The 19,926-nt window shown below is 39.6% G+C and overlaps 1 protein-coding gene and 1 long non-coding RNA gene across 16 annotated transcripts in view; one reads left to right on the top strand and one right to left on the bottom strand.

Moving 5' to 3' along the window:
* The window catches only part of TENM1 (teneurin transmembrane protein 1), a 697,978-nt gene that overhangs the window by 493,945 nt on the left and 184,107 nt on the right, over positions 1-19,926 (bottom strand). For 2 of the 14 annotated variants that reach the window (XM_039487533.1, XM_039487528.1), the window contains exon 1: positions 12,239-12,588. The exons of 11 other annotated variants lie outside the window; for them this stretch is intronic. The gene's annotated coding sequence lies outside the window, so the exon portion shown is untranslated. Of the gene's footprint in view, positions 1-10,964; positions 10,987-12,238; positions 12,589-19,926 lie in introns of those variants that run through there. One more of the 14 variants, XM_039487537.1, reaches the window with a different exon arrangement.
* LOC120371617 overlaps positions 12,627-19,926 on the top strand; it is a 41,593-nt gene continuing 34,293 nt past the window's right edge. For both annotated transcript variants that reach the window (XR_005584496.1, XR_005584495.1), the window contains exon 1: positions 12,627-12,767. This is a non-coding gene — a long non-coding RNA (uncharacterized LOC120371617). The remainder of the gene's footprint in view (positions 12,768-19,926) is intronic.

Genomic DNA, 19,926 nt, shown 5'->3' with positions numbered 1-19,926 from the left:
GAGCAGGATTGGTCCTTTAATATAATTTTGCTTCTCTCTGAATGCTATTTGTTTTCATGAAAATTACTTCACTTTCACAAGTTGTCTAACCAGGCAATATCTCAAATGAGAAAAACAACAAGTAAATGAAAAAATATAGCACCCTGATTAACACTTCAAGGATTCATAACCAAAAATAAATGGTGTCACATACAGAATGCTGCATTTTATTAGACTAAAATGATGAACAATTTCACAGCAATCACAGCAAAATCATATATAAAATGGATTTAGGATTATACTAACCATCATTCAATTTATTTTCTGATTTACCTCAGCTTTACAGTCATTATTTATGTTTGTTAAGAAACTTATGAAAACTAACTTGAATGTAAATTGTTGTGACATTGATTTACAAGCCTATGGTTCTGAAATGCTACAGTTACTGTACATCCTTTCCTGGGGACTGCGCCTTGATGAGATAGGAAGGTGTATGTGTTCCAATGACCCTGAGAGTTATGATAACAGGAGTTTCAACTACTGGTAGGACCACCAAAGCCAGAGAGGTCAAAGGTTAGGGACTAGACAAAGATCAGTCCGCTGGTCCTCCAAGTTGGGGGTTGAGTGATAGGCCAACAACATATTCTTGTAAACAGTTAAGATACAGAAACACAACAAGGTAGCCATTCCAACAAACAGCATGATGTTTGTTCCCTAAATGACATTTTATGGCACAGGAAGGATTCCGGATTAGAATGTACATACATCCGATGAGTGATTAGTGATTTGGTTCATCCAACTGTTACAATAATGTGTACTTTTCAAGTAGGGCATGCAGCATCATGTTTTTGGTATTAGGAATAAAATAGCAACGTCAGCTGAGAGGTTGGAATGTATTTTAAAGCACATTTCTACTTTACTGTAGAATCTTGGTGAATGACCCTATATAACCATGATCCTAATTCTAAGGAGAAAAGATGATCATGGATATAATGGACTAGCTCAATCACTCTCCTCACCCTGAAAACCTTGAATGACAGGCCACAATTGCACTGTGATGTATAAAAGTCGCCAGTGACAATGCAAAAGAAAATACTATGGAGGGACGAGATCATTCATGCCTGGTTCGTCTATGTAGGTTGACAGGCTATGATTAGTTTGAACTAGAATTGAGGACAGTAAATCCTAACAGGTTTGTAACTTTGCAATGTTAGAAAAAGTTTAGAAATTCACCACTTAATATAAAAAGATTTTAAACTGAACTGCAAAAGAAAAAAAGTAACATATAATGTAATTACTGACAGTACTGTCCTTGTTGATATATAGTCTAAATGAAGTCTCAAAATAGAAGTACAGTAGTTTATGGTAATCTCTCAGATACTTTATGGACTTGTATTTGGGAATATTAACATCAACGCATAAAATGGAATTTCTCATGGCCTATATCTGGTATTCTAGAAAGCTTAGCATGAATTGCCTTGAGCAGTTCAGTACAGCCCATGTATGCTTTGTGATTCCCAAAATTCAATTTCTTAAATCTTAATCAGTCACAAAAAAGTGTTACAAACTGAATATGAGCAATGTTAAAAAGTTCTTATTAATTTACAACTTAATCTAAATTAAAACAATCAGTATATTTTAAGAGTGATTGGTAAAAATCACAGTGCTTTACAAATGTAAAAACGTACTTGAATGTAAGTAGCCAATTCAATGTGATAATTTCAATGGAAGACATAATAAAATGTAAAAAAAACATATATTTATTGAAATATTAAGGCTTGCAAAATTAAAGTACATGCACGGGTTTGCCCATATTCTGCTTTTGGTTACACTTGTGTGAATTTGGAGGATGTCCATGGAAATTAATGGAATCAGTCTAGATGTATAAGAGTGCTGCTGTTAGAGCAGAATTTGGCCCACAACATTTTCATATGAGAACACATACTGGGCCAGATCCTCAACTGATGTATGTTGGTATAACACCACTGTTTTTCAATAAAACCATGGCAATTTATACCAGATGAAAATATGACCCATTATTTCTCAGTTAGTACACTAGATTATTTTGCATGTTATACACAAGTTTATCCAAAATGAAGTTAATGACTAAATCTTAAATAGTATTGCACAGTATACATAAGGTGGCAGAGTAAAAGGTCAGCATTCATCTTTAACTTTTGCACTTGTTGAGCAAACTTTTGCGCACTTAACTATACAGTTTTGGGCCTCATTAACATTTGGAGCCAGAACCTCCTTTCTCCTACACGAGTTTTATTCTGATGCAACGCCACTGATTTATTGAAATCTAGCATAGATCTAATGTAATAAAAACAGAGGACCTTGCCACAAAAGTTATGCTGAGAACAGACTAGTCTGGACTAAAAGGATAAAAGATATATAATGTTCTAACTAACAATAATGTATGTCTAGTTTAGACAAGGCAGACAGCTTTCAACACATGCTACACTGGTTAAGAAAAAAGACCTGAAGTTTTACTTGAGGAGTTTAGCACGTATTAAAGTATACACTGCCTTATCTAGAGTAGGCTTTGCAAACATTATTTATTACAGTGGATGCCACTTAATGCAGCCCTGATGCTAACAGCTTCTAGTGAACAACAACATTTTGCCAAGAACCAATCCCATCCCACTGGTTTTAACGTTAATGGGATTTGGATATTATCAACAACAGGCCACTTTTTGTGAATTTTTTAGGGGAAGAAAGGCCATGGACACAGGCAGGTTTGAGCGGCTGCAGCAAGTGTTTAGCACATTCTAACGCTTCCTTTGCCGACTGCAGCCCCACAAACTTCTTGAACTCAAGGACCGCACAGTAGATGGGCTTGGGCACCTGTATCCCCACCCAGTGAGGAAGCTCCTGCTGGAGTCCCAGCACTGCAGGCTGAAGAGGGAAGACTGTGAACAGGACAGCAGCAGGTGGGGTTGCTGCAGCCCAGAGCACCCCTGTGAATAGAATACAGCTCATAATTTCTGCAGGATGCTGACTGCTGACAGGCAGGTTTGCAGGAATTCAGCAAGGGAAGGCATATCCCAATGCTTCCTTCCCTGCCTACAGCCCCACAAACCTGCCTTACTTTTACTGGCAAGTACCAAATAATGGCAACTTTTTGCTGGCAACTGAGGGGTTGCTAATATGCGTAACCTACTATATTTGTATTGTGGTAGCACCTAGGAGCTCCAGTCATGAACCAGGACCCCACTGTGTTAGGCACTACATAAAAATACAAAACAAAAAGACAGCCCCTGCTTACAGTCTAATTGGTTACAATGTGTTTTCTGGCTTGTTGTAATACCACACCTCTAAATCTTAGTCTAGGTAAGACTAGAGTGAAGAATTACTTTTTGTACAGTTTTTGTATTTAATTGCCTAGATATTTTAAAGGAAGAAGAAAGAAAAGTAACCAAGTGTCAGAACCACCAAATACTCTCAAGTCCCCAACAAACTCCCTTTGTCTCCCACCACAAGGATATGGACAGTGTGCATGTCCCAGTTCCTCAACATCACAATCCAATACACAACCTCAGTTTGTCTAACCTCATATGTTAACATCACAACAAGCTTTTAGTTGAAAAGTCATCTGTCAGTAACATGTTATTGTTGCGGAGGCTGGTGCTCAGCTTGTGCATTTGAATGCGATTGTGAGGAATTAGATGCAGGCACTGTGGGTGGCTGTACATTGAAGGAGAAAGGAGCAACGTATTATGGGGGAAGGGCAGAAAGTAGCTGGGGCCAGCAAAGGAGGCCCTAGAAAGTAGAAAAACTCAGTAACAGAAAAGAGGTTAACTGAGTTAACGCTGCCTGTGGGCTGGTGAGATTTCTGTCCAAAGAAGGTCCCAACCTTAGTTATCAGGTTCTCTATATTTGGGGAACCATGGTATGTAGCAATTCCTCAGCACAGAGTAGTGTGCCATGGACCGCATGGGAGAGAGTGTGGTACTTACAGATGGATGTGGATGCAGAAAGGCCCTATGGAATGAGGAGCTGTGAAGGTGGGGGAGAGGATATCTATGGGGTAGGGAAGGTCTGAGATGGGTAAGATCAAAGTTGTGAAGAAAGGGTGCTAAAGCTGTGCTTGCAGTGGGGCTGAAGGATTGGAATGGATGTGCTGTAAGAGGTGTAAGGACATGTACGAACCAGAGCTTTACACCAAGGTTTAACAATCTGTGGGAGAGTTGGGAGCTCTTGTAGAGGAGCTGGGGGAGAGTTAGGGAAGCTGTGCATGAGGGGACAGGAGCTGTTTGGAGACTAATTACAGTTGTGGAGAAATGGATGGGAAGTGTGGTGAGGATGAAACAGCAGTGGGAATATTTAGTGGTGAAGGTATGTAGGGAGCATTGCAACTAAGATGACATTCTGAGATGGGTAGGATCAGAGCTACTAGGGTGTAACTTGGAGATATGGGAGTTCAGAACTGGGGCAGATCAGAAATACACACAGGTGGGAACAAGAGGAACATGACAGGGAGCTGGTGGAGTGGGCTAGGAAATATGTTCAGGAAGGGCATTAGAGAGAGGCTGGGAACAGGGATGAATTTGATGCTGAAGGGACACCAGAAGAGGGGGGTGGCGGTAAGGGAATGTTGGCCATTGACCAGAAGAAGGGGAACTTTGTGGGCAATGGGTGAATGGACGTGCATCAGTGGGGATCAAAGAGGGAACCATAAGCATAAAGATACCATGATCTGCTGGGGAAGCTACAGAAATATGAAAGAAGCTCTGGGGAAGGATGTGCTGGGGCAGGGCCAATGAGCTGTAGAGTGCTGTAGCAGGTAGGATGGGTAGGGAGCAGAAAGCAAGTGTCCTCCATGTCATCTGGTTCTCTAATACTGCCTCCCTAACACTGCTGATTAACATGACTCCTCAGGATCAGTGAATGGTTAGCTTGTGTGTGAGAAACAGAGCTGGGCAGCATGGAGATAGGCTGCACAGCTAAGCCACACAGTGTCAGAGAACAGAATCAGTTGAGGGGTGAGAATTTTTGTTGGCTTTTCTTGGAGTTAACCAATTAGGTGATGAACACAGATAAAAATAAGTGATTTTTTAATAAAGTTTAAAATCTAAGAAGTGATCTGTATCTATGATATTACCAGGCCATGTGAGAGAATAGTCTGGAGAATGTGGTGATTGGTATTTCATGTAAAGGGAGACAAAAAAGTTAAATGCTAGGGGAATTTGTTTTTAAAATAGTGAATAATTTTAAATGTTTTCTTTGCCAAAGTTACTTTTTTTCCCCTATAACTTTTTGTAACTGAAAATTCAAATGGCCTGGAAAGAATTAACATGTACAATTGGAAGACAACATTCTATCCTTAGAGTGTGAAACAGAAGATGTTCTGTTTCATCTGCAAACGTCAATGCTTCTATAATTATTAGTAAACTGTGCATTGATAATCAAGCTTGTCAAAAGGTGATTAGCATCTGTTAGTATTCCAGGCTTCCATACTTGTATATGCATATACCCTTCTATGGGGAAGGGCACAATTCAGGCAACACAGGTGCCTCCCATGTATGCAGTTTAAATGGATGCAAGATCTTAGATTATTTTAGAGGGGTCTAAATAGAATTGTAGTTTGATTTAAACGAATTAAACCACTTTAAGATCTTAGATTATTTTAAACTACAAAATCCACAATTCTGAAAAGAACAAAGGGCAGGGTTTAAAAAAAACAAACAAAAAAAAGCAGTATTTCCAGTCCCAAGCATTCAAAAATCATAAATCAAGCCCCTCTTCAGCTGGCAGGGGCCGGGGGAATATCAAGAGATTTTTAAAATCTCATGACTTTAAAAGGATAAAAAGACCTCAAAATGTATTTACCTTCAGGTGTTTAAACCTTTAGGGTACACTTGCACCATGACTTCAAGCTTTCCTCCAAAAACAAGATTTTCCTGTTTTGTGTTCTTTTTAATCACTGTCCCTCAACTCAGAAATGGCTGAAGGGTTCTTGGTTAAAAGTTTACAGAAGAAATTTGTCAGCAAGCACTAATCAAGAAAGAAATTGTTAGACTCAAGGGCAATTAAATACAGAATGTGATGAGATTGTGACTACTGGGGTGTGTTTTGCAATCACAGAAACCACTATAATAAACTAATAACCAATGAGCATTATCTTCTATTTTTTCATACCAAATTCCCCCCCCCACACACACACACACCCAAAAAATGATAACATATATTTAAACTTTTAAGTGAAGGGCTATTAAAATTCACTAGGGGGCAGATTCTGACTGTCTTTATGAAGATGCATGCATAAGTTGTGTGTATGGGGAGAGGAGAATGGTACAGGAAGACACCTGAACACCTATGTAGGGGGCATCCAGAATCCTGCTGTTCTACTCTCCAAGTAGAAGATATAGTGCCACAAGGTGTACTATACACCAAAAAGGGGTGTGGTTGGGCTGTGTAGCTATAGCCCTGTCCTCCCTCCATATTTGCCAATATTTCGAGGCAGGTTATGTACAATTCTTTTAAAGGATATAGTAGTTGACACTTCAGAATGCACTCCCTCACTCAGCACTCCTATAAGCAAAGCATTCTGCCTGCCTCTTCTCTCCCTAGGCAGAATACTTCAAGCAACTGCCACTGATGTGGTTCCCCTCTTAACATGGCAGTGGCTTCTAAAACCATAAACAGATCCCTAAGCTATTTCAAGTGTTTCATCACAAGCATGTGCTTTGGACTTCACCACCCTGCATGCCCATCTCTATTATCCCACTCATTCTCTGCCTCTAAGCACTGATGGCTAAGATATACCATAGAACACCTGACTAATGTTTGATGTGCCCTGTTTCATATCAGCTTTAGGCTCATATTATTTATTCCTGATTTTTTTTTTAAATTGTATCTAAGGCAGGCAATGCCATACGTGTCTTATTTTTATATGGCATGTTTCCCCTAAACAAGTACAGCTCGGAGAGCTTCCCTTGCCATTGCCATGTTCAAGCAAATGGCTCCTGTTCATAGGTCTTTCCCACAAAAACTCACTGCTTTGATTGACATTGTCTCCACATATTTATACTACAGAGAGTAGGTATGATCAATAAAATAATTGATTGTGGTAAAATGGGCATTGTGAACTCAGGAAAATGATTAGTAAAATGAACTCAGACTGTAGCTGTCAAAAGAAGCAGAAGGGGACAGCATTCTTCCCTACTACTTTTACAAATCTACTTTTATGCCAAATTTAAAAGGACTACAGACTTTTGCCACCTTGCAATCTCACTTCCCAGCAAGCATCTGAAACTACCAAGTGTGACTTCTGACTCAGCTGCTGGCTGCCTACTGCCTTTCAGTACTATTTCCATGGAAACAGAGGGCTGACAGGAGAAAATATGGTAAAGGGAAGTTTTAAAATCATTATTTTTGTGGCGTCTTCATCTTAATCTCAACAATTCACTATCAGTTACCACGGAAACTGAAGGAAATAGATGAGAGTTGGAGTTCTACAAGTTTCCATTTCTGTAAGAAGGAGCCTAGTTTGTAATAAATTAAAAAACTTTATTTTTTTCAAATTTGAAGTAAGTGTTTGGATGCAATGTTCTTAATAGAGCAGGCCAAATTTATCACTTCTAATGATTTATTAAGTCAATCCACCTATGCTCATTTAAACCAGCTAAGGATCTGGCCCATAACCCATTTTCCTCTTCAAATTGTCTACAATTAGATCAATGTTTTTATGCATTTTTTATTATTCAAAAAGTTATTTGACAATGTTTTTGATTTTTAGCCTGTTTGTATTCAGTATTCCCACATTTGATATTTGTAAATCATTATGTGAATTGTCATGTAATTCACATGATATTTTTCCTTTTCCGCTATTGGATGATGCTCCATTATATACACCCATATGAAATAAATTTCTTTTCATCCCCCCAAACAATTCTGCTTCTTAATTAAACAAATCTCAGCTACTTGCCTAGAATTTGCTCCGTGAACATTCACATGAACAAAACTTTGCATCACAAATATTTGCCAAAGAGTAGAAAAAAATGTTAAGGTAGCTGAATCAAAATGTTAGGTCCAAAAATGTAAGTTTTATAGTGTCTTTGTAGTCATTTGTAAAACAAACACCCTATACACAGCCTGGCATAAGTAGAAGTATCTACTGATGAGAGGTCATGAACTAGAAAACGGAGGCTATTGCCGATTAGGACTAAAGAAACTAGTAGTGTTCAGTGAAAGCTTCCAAAGCAACAAGCCAGCACTTAGCCTGACAGTGATTTTGGTCAAAAGGCGCAAGTTTACTCAAAAAAAAAAAATACTAACAAGAAAAGAGATTCGAACTGTTCCCAGCATTATACTACCTTCTCATTTCTCACTTTTAGAAAACAGTCTTTTTTTCAGTTTAAAATTTTATCATCTGAACCACAACTTAAAATACTAAAAAATTAAATACAAACTAATGGCAAGTTTCCCCATCTAGTGCCAAATGATTTGAAACGTGTTAGTTTCTACATTACAGCTTTAGTCACACAACTATAAACATATATTTTGCCTATTTTATTTTTTAAAATGTATCTTTTATAGTATTTTAAATCCAAATTCATAACAGACCATATTGTCATAGAAATGAAGGCAAATAAGAAATAAATTAACAACAGCAGATTAAACCTGAAGTTTCAAGTTTAAGGAAATTGAGTAAATGTATGCAACAGCAAAACAAAACACCACTACCAAGTATCTGCTGGCTATGTTCTGGAAAAAAAATTAAACAAAATATGATAGCATGACAAACTTATTTTTTCAACATATTTTAATATTTTGGCTACTTAACAGTCAAGTTTCTATGGATTAGAATTTTCCTGTATCCTCAACAATTTCAGTTATGAAAATATAAAAAAAAAAAGTAAGGAAAGGAATCACAAGAGAAAAATCTGATCATCTTGGAATGAAAGTATGACTGTATATTACTACAGGTTTTAAAGGACAAGCCATAGTGGGTCCAATCCTGAAAATCTGTTGCCTGATCATGTAATTGAGGCTATGCAAGATCAGGACGACGATATACTCCTAATTTTAACTCAGTACTAAACTATCCACAAAGGACCCGATAAAAGTAAAAGTTTGGATGATCTAAGATACATTAGCTAGACATACCTACCTCTACTTAAATCTCCTTGTGTTGATGCTTCTCACTGCCATAAAGCACTAATGTTAAACTCTCTTTTGTTGAATGATGGATATGCACTTTAGACATAGGTGAATCTACATATACAAGTACCAGATTAGGAGTCAGGGACTCTCATATTTTAATCATGGCTGTCACTGATTCACTATTTAGATCTTTGGGAAGTTAGTGTTAAATCCTACTACCACTAAAATCACTGAAAGTTGGCCATGAACTTCAACGATGCATGATAGGGACCCTATATATCTGTGCCTCATTCTCCCCATCTGTAAAATGGGGACTGCACCTCCTCTAACAGAGTGATCAGAGTACTGTACAAATGTTAACTAAAGCACCATAAAAAAGTATTATTATTCCATAAACAATTTAAATTCCTTTCAGTTTAAAATTATTTTTTAAAATTACCCTCCTAGTATTTAAACGTCATGAACCACATACAGGATCATATACTGACAGTTTCAGTTAACGTCAATGCCAATACTCAGAATCCCAACTTCAGTGGAAGCAGTATCATGAACTTAAAGAGAAGGTTATTTTTAAAAATAATACGTTAAAGCAAATTATGCTTGTATGTATGTGTGTTCATTTCCTGGCACAAGCTTTTGTTATAATAAAAAGTACAGCAACCGTTCAAACGAATAACCATGGCTTCACTGTATTACAGCTTCTACATATATCTGTAATAGAATATCTTTACATTTGTATATTTAGAAGCTATTTTTATGTGGGCCACTTTGATTATGTAGGCCATTTTGAACACTTCCGCTCCCCCCATCTTATCACTTGAAGTTTCAGGCTGGTAATCTGTTTTCCATATAATTCATTTACTTCTGAAAAAATCACTTTTCTAATTTCTAGTTTATTATATGACAAGTTTACCTAAACCAAAATTGGAAAGTGAAATGTGGGTATGTTTATCTTTTAAAAAGGCATTGGTATTTCTTTGACAAGGTATTTTCAAGGAACACCTTTTATTTAAAAAAAATATATATCCTTTTGAGATCAACTTGAAAACTTGTAACTACTGCTTAGAATATACTAATTTTAGGAAGAAAAATGAATAATATTTAAAATGCATTTGTGATATTCAAGAACACTGAAAGATTCCCACATTACTTTGTTTTAAGAGCTCTCAACTCTCAGGAACTTTAAGAGCTCTTAATTTAAAACCACCAAAAAGATTACAAATACTTCAACATGTTAGAAAGGTCTTGTATTACAGATATGGCTCAAGTAGGAAAAATGGACATTAGTTATATTTTTATTCCTATATTTCATTGAGGGAAAAGTCTTGCATTTATAAAGTAACTGAGAACATTGCAAATTAGACACAAAACAAAATGTAGAGAGAAAGAAAACACACACAGGGCAGAAGGACAATAGGTAACTTAAGGATGTGCCTCACGTTTTGATGTATAGCTCTTTTCCTGTTACAGTAACACACTAGTTATGATTCATAAACTGTTCTTTTTGCCAGTACCAGGAATGTTTGTGCTCTAAATATGAAATCATTTAGACTTTGTAGTTAAACTCTGCAATTAATAACCAAAAGAACACGAATACACAAATACAGTTGAGAATTATTAATATGAAAACAATTGGAGATAAAGTAGACATTTGTGATGTGTCTGCACAACAACATTGGTCCTTGCTGTTTTCACAATACGCTACATCTGACTTGTTAATTACAACTAGAGAGAAACAGCACACAGTCTAGACGGTTATCTACAAGCTTTGGTTACTATGAACATGATCGATGAAACATTAACCCATACATACTTAGTTCTAACAATAAAGATGACATTTCTGTATTTGATCTGAGCAACTAAAACATACTTACTAGTCTCTACTAACAAAAATTGACATAGGCTGACAACACTGTAGTGACATACAATTAGAAAGAGCTTTCTCGCTACATTATAATTATCATGACAGTGTTAGCATTCATCTTCCAAGCCTAAAGTGTTTGACTTTAAACTGTAGCTGAAAGCTATTAAAACAAAAGAAAAAACAAATAGCTGAAAGCATTAGGAGCGGAGATCACTACAACTCTTACTTGTATCTATTGCCTCTGCAACTGACCAGAGCACATAAGGGTGGAACGATGGTAATGTTTAAATATATTCTTAATTGTGATTACCTCTAAGGATCAATAAAAAATTAGACCCATCCCCTATTCACTAAGGGAGAGAGAGATCATCGTGTTGCTGACCCAGAAAGAAAACCATTTCATTCTATCAGCCTCTAACTTCACCAAGGATTTGGGTCTTGCTGTGAAATGTACTATCATCTCCCTTTAAATAAAGAAAGAAACAAACAAATAATAGTACTACTAATAATACAACTGGAATTCAAGTGTCTCAAGAAAAACTTCCCTTATAAGCTACTGCCTACTCCCCCACAATTTTAAGTACGAGACGAAATACTGCAGACTTACTGTATCTCTGCTAAGTTTACTAAGATGCCAGTTTACGCTTCCAGAACGGTTAGGGGAGGCCACACACACAACCCCCCGCCTGGCACGGATGTATTGCAGTTAAGCAGTACCATGATTCCAACCGAGGGGCAATGGAAGCATCGTTCTGGGGCGCGAGTAGCCCAGGGAGGAAAGAGAGAGCGAGCGAGCCCCGCCACCCTGCAAATCCACCCAGTCCACTTGTTAGAGCGCTCTGGCAGAACCGCAACCGTGAGCAAAGGAGACCCCCTATAGGCAAAAAGAGAGAGTTTATTCCTCCTTCCTACACAGAGCTAAACACACACAACACGGAATTGATGCGCGGGAGCTAGATTGCACACGCACAGCGCACACCGCTATGGAGAGAATAATCGCTACCAAGCTGATATTACCGAGGAGCCCGGGGGGGGGGGGCATGACACATTCGCGGACAGATGTACACACACGCCTAAGGCACCTGGACGGCTCAGATGGTCGGCGCGGGTGTGTGTCTCTCTCGCTCTGAAAAGCCCGCAGCTGTCACCAGTCGGCGGCAGGCAGCGGTCAAGGCTGGGCGAGCGGGCTCGAGACACGCACGCAGCGGCAGCCACCCCCGCTCCGCTCCCCGGGCAGCCCCGACGGCAGCGGCAAAGTTCGGCTCGGAGCCCAGGCGAACTCACCTGGTGGCCAGAGGGGTTGGGCGCGGGAACTTTCAGCAGCGCCCCGGCTCAGCCCGGCGGGAGCCGCTAGCCATAGTCTCTAGCGCTGGTGCCCTGGCGTCTCTCCCCGGCGGCTACAGCGCAGGCGACTATAAATCCACATTGCTGCTGTTGCCGCCCCGCGTCCCCGCTCGGGAGGGACCGGCCTCGGGGGCGAGAGGGCAGCGGGGAGCCAGCCCGAGGCGAGCCGCGGCTCAGCCCCGCCGCAGGTGCAGGTGCCGCTGCTCTCCGCTGGGCGAGTGCCGGAGAAGCCGCTCGCTCCGCGCCGTTACATTTTGCTTCCCCGGCTGTTAACGAGCATGCCCGAGCGATCCGAGCATGCGCGTCAACCGCCGCCCTCACTCTGCCGGCGCCGCGAGCCCCGGCGGGGGCGAGGCCGCGGGCAAGGAGGGGCCCGAGTGGGCTCTCCTCGGAGCTGCGGGGCAGGCGGCAGCGGCCAGGGAGGGGACTCGGAGCCGAGGGCAGGGGAGACCCCCTCCGCGGGGTAGCGGTGAGCATCCCCGCCAGGCAGAGACGGGCAGGGCAGCTCGCGGGCTTTGTCCTCCATTAACTCCCCACCCCAGTCCCACTGGCACCTCCTTCCCCACCGCCGCTGAAGGCCGGGCGGGGGTGGGGGACCCTGTCTGCCTACCCCCCCCACCCCGGGAGCCGTGCCAGCGCCCCGCGTGCGCGGTGGGGCTGGGCTGTGTGAACGCAGGTGGCGAGAAGGGGCAGCATCCCCGCGACGCGATGGACTGCAGGGCACAGGAGCGATGGCTGAGAGCGCGAAATCAGCCAACGCTTGGAGAGCCGCTGATCTGGCGGGTCAAACCTTTTCAGTTCATTAACAGGGTTTCTTAGGGGAGCGGCCACCCCTTCCGATCTTGTACTTCCCCTTGGCAACTACGGAGTTGGGTTACATTTGAGGACCGCATTAAGGAGCGAATAGGTGGTGGGGAAACCCTCTAGCGAGCCCCTTTCTTAACGCTTAGTTTAATCAAGTAAGTCCCTGAAGACTGAAAATCCTAAACGGCGCTGCTACACCTTGTAGGAAATGTCAGTACCTGAAGGCTGACATATGCTTCATCACTTCAAGCCGTCTGTCCATAGACTGTGGTTCCATTACTCTTCAGAGGATCTCCTCTGTAATTTCAGGATTCAGCAATCGTGAGCAGCAGTGCACAGATAATGGGGATTCCAACACAGCTTTTGCAGGGGTGGTTTAAATTGAGCACCAGCAATTACCTTTAAGATTGTTTTTGCACAGAGGAATGAGAAGAGCTGGAAATGATTGGCTTCCTGGCGCTGATATTTCTGGTGGTTCTGGCAATCATAGACCTAGTCTACACTCAACGCTGCATTGATTTATAAATCAATCACTTTCCCAGAACCTTTCAGTGCAAGTCTATGTGTGGGATACTCTTTACAAAAAATAAATACATTTTGGTCACCTTATTTTAAAATAAGTCAATGCCTAGACTTGCACCAAATAACTAAGTCAGTTTTAATTCACTGGTTTTGGTTTTTATTTCACTGCAAATGTGTGTGTAGACCAGCCTCTTCTCTAACCCTCTTCATAATGTATACCTTGTTGTTAGCATGTATCCCAAGCAGATTGCTCTTTTTGTTTTCATGAGTGTCTGTAAATAACTTGTTGGGGGAAGTTCCTGATCTTAAGGGTTGAACCAAAATTATCCCCCTCGCCTTCCCATCGTATTACTCATTCAGTCAAACATGAAGTACACATGATGCCCACATAACCGAGGTCAGTATCTGCTATGCCAGTAAAACAGAAAGGTGCCCACTGGAATTTGATTCCGTGTGTCTTCCCAAACATTTGAGAACATGAAACACTTTCACATGTGGTTTTGATGTTGGAAAAGAATTTCATAACAGTGTTGTTACTTTCTAGTAAGCAACAATTAAAATTAAACAAGAAAACTGCCCTGGCTAAGTGGAAATGCTGGCCTAAAGCACAGACCCTTCTTCATGAAAAAATCCTTTTTACACTGTGTATGTGCACATTCAGTGTGTCTCCCCAATGTGTACACAGAGCTAGTGCCCTCAGTAAGAGCTTATTGACTTCAGTGGGGCTACTTGTGTGCTTAAAATTAAGTATGTGTATGTATGTTTGAAGGATTGTGGCCTAAGTCTTTATCTTTGCAATTAAGCACTTGATTCAGAGAAGTGATTTTTATTCAGACAGTTTAAACAGTTTTGTTTGTTTTTTGAGACACCTATTTATCTCAAAACACTTGTAAGAAAAGATCTGTTGCTTCAAGAATCAACATCCCCTCTTCAGTTAAAAGATGAGAAGGCTCCCAATGCCCACTTGAGTCATCTATCCAAGAAGGGAAGGCACAACTTAACATTCCTGCTATTTTTGAAGTAAAATACAATCTGAAAGAAATAAAGAGAAAAGCCAAACAAACTTTCAGCTCTTCTCTGTTTGAAGCAGCAGCAAACATGGGCACAAACTCAAATTTCCTCTTCTGGCCATCTTTAAGAAATTGCCACTTTAAATGGTTAAAAATGTTTATAATGTTAAACTTATGGGGAAAAGTAAAAGTGGACGGAGAATATAGCTTGGTTGTTGCTGAATTATTTCAATGGCCAAAGCAAAGATAGTGAGACAGTTCATTGTGCAATACAGTCCACTTTCATGGACTAGAGCTTTCTACAACAGTTAAAACCAGGGGTGACCTGTTGCTTGTAAACAGTTTTGTTTTGCTGACAGATTATTTCCACAACAATTTCAAATTTACTAGGCCAATATGCATGTTGCTCTCCAGCTATTATTCAGCATCATTGTGCTAAGTGCTGTACAACCCTATGAAAAGACCTGGATAAAATCCTGGACACACTGAAGTCACAGAGTTTTCACAATCAGTTTAGTTTATTTAACATTTGCAAAACTGTGTGCCAAATCCTTGCCTCCCTCCTGCTGTTTCGTGCTGCTCAGCACAAAGCATCTGGAAACCCAACTCATCCAGCTACCTGAGGATTCCACCTAACAAGCATGGAAGATTCCCAGCTGGCATAGAGCAGACATCGAAGACAAAAAGCATTGTGAGTGGTCAGGACCTCTGAAAATCAGTCTAAATAAGCCTGGATATGTTATTCCTATCAGCGGCACAAATATGCATATTTCACAGCACAATCACTTTAACTCTGACCCAAAATAAATATTATTTTCATGAACATATTACAAAATACTTTCTGAAAAAAAACCAAAAATTATATATCAATTCATTGAACCTCAAAAACTATTCCATGTACATATTAAAATTTAACGTAAGTCAAAAGTAGTATATTTCCTATAAATGCTTCCTATTAAAGTACGTAAACATTATTAAGAAACAATAATACCTGTGTTACCTGTCTATTGTCAATTGATATATAAACTTATATTTATCATATGCTAGTAAGAAAATGTCAAGATTTCAAAATGCATTAAGCAAATCAATCAACAGTGGGTCAGAGTTAAGGATGGCATGTTGTGACAAAATATTCATTTCTTTGCACTTGATAAAACTAATGAGCTCTGTTACTTTGTACCATGTGCAGTCATTCACACCTCTATGTGCAAAGTGAGTATAAAATACTACCTTTTTATAATGTTTTACATCCACTTTGCATAGGTGTAAATGACATGTGGATGTAAAACATTACCAAAACAGAATGGCAGCATTTTACAGCTACTGTGCACTCCCCTCATTTTGAAGAGGTATAAATGGTGACACAAGGTGAAAAGTAGTGAAGAATGAAGATTACCATGTATATGTTTATATAGCTTTGATTCTGGCATCCTTCCCAAACAGAATGTTGATAAACTACACCGTTTTACAGTATCCATTTAAAAGATACTCCAAATATATTTAGAGTCCATTAAATGTTCTAAGTAAAGGATAATGTTTACTAAAACTAAAAGAAGATGATATTCTTATAACTTTCAATACTAAATTGTTGATTTAAAACTCACCCTTGCTTAAGAAGGGTTTGAACTTCTTGGGAGAACACCTGGCAAAAATTGTCACCCATCAGACAAGAGCAAAGAGTAGGTGGGAGAAGCTATTTCTAAAGTGTTTCCCTTTCATTTATCACAACCTATTCCTTAAACCTAGGATGGAGACAGATCAGGGACATAATTTCTGATGGATGACAGGCTATATAAGAAATTGTATCACCAAGTTAATCAGAGCTCTGGGCCAGGACTAGCACTTTTTGACCTAGACTTTCTATCAGAAACTGCAATCCATGGATCAGAGCTGGGGACAAGTGAGGAGTTGCAAATCTGGCACAGTTCACTGTCACTCTTGAGAAATTGAATTCCCAAGGTCAAGGACTAAAGACAAATTGCAGTTTTTTTGAAAGAAGAAAAAAACTGATATTAATGTAATGTAATGTCATAATTGTAGCTGGGTGCAAAATCTGGCAGTGATGCATTTTCTTCCATTGTGAAAGACAGCTGCATGTAAAGAAGCAGAAGCCTTTGCTACACCCAAAAAGGATGGCTGGCAGAAGATACTTGTGCACAGGCTGTGGAAAAATAATGTAACATGTTGACTCTTCTACATTTGTGAGTTTGGGAGGGATTATTACCAAGGTCATGTGGCGTGTATTTGAGGGTGGGTGGTGCAGGAGTATGAGTATGAAACACTGCTAATGATGTTCCATGAAGCAACCAAAGTGACGCTGTGAATACAGGCAGCATGACAAAGGCTGCCAGAGTGGGTGCCATAGGAAGGAGTGGAGCATGCATATGGTCCAGCAGTAATTCCAATAATTACCCAGAAGGTTGTTGCTCAGGATACTGGCCAGTAGCTCCCAGTCGTCACCTTTTGCCTTATTAGCTCAAGTTTACCAAAGATCCAAACACACCACTGGATTGGTCACTAGTTGGCATGATCCAACAGATTGTATGGCAAGAAAGAAAAGACGATTATGATCAGCAGAAAGGGCTTTGTAATGTTTTTCAATTCCCACAAAGTAAGATGTTTTAAATCACCTACAGTAAAAAAGTGAAGCACATAGTGCTCTCTCTGACTATAAGGGAAAGCTGGGGATAGGAAGAGAGGAAAACATCAGTTCACTCACTTCCCTTTCCTTAAGGGGAAGATTACTTGGCACTAGAGAAAGGCATATCTAGACTAGGCATTGTAGAAGACAAAAAACTTTCTGCTGAGAAAAGTGAAAATTGTCGCTTTTAAAAATCATTATTGAAAAAATATTGAATCTAAATTTCATGCTTGAATATTTGAGCTGTATGTTGAACAGCTACAGAAGATAAGAGGTGGATGTCTACACAGCTTTCCATCAGTGGAGTGGTAAAGGAAAGGAGTTTTTAAAGGGAGATCAAACTTCTAAATACCTGAATTATTTTTTAATTTTATAAGTAAAATTCTGAAACTGGAACTTTAAAAGGCTGTTAATTGTATCCTCCAGTTGGGAAGCGAACATGAAGAGAATGAAGCATTCCAATGAAGAATGAAGAGAAGAATGAAGCAGTAATTTGCAGGGTATTTTGGATCCATCATTTGGTCACACATTTTTAGTTTAGAAAAATAATTTCTCTCACAGAGAACAGGTCAATTATGAAGATCATTTAGCTTTTCTTTTACAAGTATAATGTCAAAAATTTAAAAATTTGGTGACTTCTTCCATTTCTTCTGTATTTCTCTCCTTTCCTTTATCAAATATTACCACAATATCATGTAATGCTCCAAAAAATTTCATGTGACAGTGACATGATGATATTTAGAGGTGAATATGCTTTAGGAAGGACCATGTGTCCAGTCTGCTTCTTTTTTCCTCTTATTATTTCATATTCTCCTTTCCTGTGTTTCTGCTGCTTTTCTTCCTTATTGTCTCTGTTTCAATACTTTCTCTTCTCTTCTTTTCACACATTTACTTCTCCTACCTTTGCAAATATACAGACACAAGATGCAAATCTCTTCATCTGCTCAGATTACTAGATTATAAAGTGAGAAGGGACCACTGATCATCTTGTCTGACCTCTTGCCTAACACAGGCCAGAGGAGTTCCCTAAATTAATTCCTGTTTCAACTAGAGCGTATCTTTTAGGGTGCATCTACACTGCAGCTGGGAGCATGGCCCAGCTCTAGTAGAGAGACTTGCACTAGCTCTGATTGAGGTATCATGCTAAAAAATAGCAGTGTAGCTGAGGGTAATGTGGGCAGTGGCTTGGGCTAGCCACCCAAGTATGTACCCAGGGAGTGTGGGTGAGTTTGCACTCAGGTGACTAGCCCAGCTACCACTTGTGCTACCCCGGCTACACTTATTTTTAGCATGCTAGCTCAATCAGGGCTAGCGCATTTGTCCACTCAAGATGGAAAGCATGCTTCCAGCAGTAGTGTAGACACACACTTTAAAAAATCCAGTCTTGATTTTAAGATTTGCATTGAGGAAGAATAAACCACAACACGTTGTCATTTACCCTCACTGTTAAAAAATGTGCACTTAATTTTGAGTCTAAATTTATCTAGCTTCAAACTCTAACCATTGGGTCTTGTTACTCATTTGTCTGTTAAACTGAAGAGCCTTCTATTATCAAATTTCTGTTCCCCATGTAGGTACTCATAGATTGTCATCAAGGTTAGCCACCCCTTAACATCCTCTTTGATAAGCTACACAGCTTGAGCTCCTTCAGTCTTTTCCTTATAGCTCAGTAGAAATGTGAGAGTATCTTCATCCTCAGTTGTGGATGTCGCAAAGCACTTTCCTAAAATATTAGGTTGAAATCCTCAACAGGTCCAATGGAGTCAAGCTGGCAAAGAATTTGGCACTTAAGAGTACAAGCCCATTCAGAGATCAGCTTGTCAGATGTTCTAGTTGTTAATACATATAATAGTTTTCTGTTTTTATTTGGAGTTTTCAGTTCTGCATCAGAAACTACCTTCAAAAAGTCTAACAGTAACAGTATCCAGTGAAACGGAGTAATATACTCTTTTTGGAGCTATTACCTGAATTCTCCATAATTTCTAATACAAATTAAAAATATTCAGATGACTGTTAAAATAATGCAAATTGTGGTAAAATCTTACATATTTAGTTCTCTGAAATGTACTGAGGGAGCTTGCTGGGTTTTTTTAACCATGCACTTCTACCCCGATATAACGCTGTCCTTGGGAGCCAAAAAATCTTACCATGTTATAGGTGAAACCGCATTATATCAAACTTGCTTTGAGCTGCCAGAGCACGCAGCCCCACGCCCCCCGGAGCGCTGCTTTACCGCATTATATGCGAATTTGTGTTATATAGGGTCGAGTTATATCAGGGTAGAGGTGTAGTTTAAAACAGTCTATACAAATCTTTTGCTTTAGAGAGATTTAAAATAGAAAAAAAGGCAAAATCTATCCAATCTTATAGAGTACAGGATTCTGTTATTGTTAAATTTTCATTTCTCATCCTAAATCATTAAATCAAAATGGAACAACGTAAACAAAACACCTGCTTCCAAAATCTGCCATAACAGCTATAGTCGTAACAGGCTGTAACATAAAAGATTTTCTTTCCTACTCCAACCTATGTTCCCAATGTGATTATGCTCCTGAACAGGAAGCAACTACTGCTGGCATTTAAAAATTACTTGAACTTCAAAACGTTCTGTTTGTGGTATCACCATAACCCTTTGAGTGAATTACTGCCAT

This window comes from Mauremys reevesii, linkage group 9 (genome assembly GCF_016161935.1).
Source record: "Mauremys reevesii isolate NIE-2019 linkage group 9, ASM1616193v1, whole genome shotgun sequence".
In the NCBI taxonomy this organism is placed as follows: domain Eukaryota; kingdom Metazoa; phylum Chordata; order Testudines; family Geoemydidae; genus Mauremys; species Mauremys reevesii.
The sequence above is the reverse complement of the archived record's forward strand: the minus strand, read 5'-3'. Positions and strand labels throughout refer to the sequence as shown.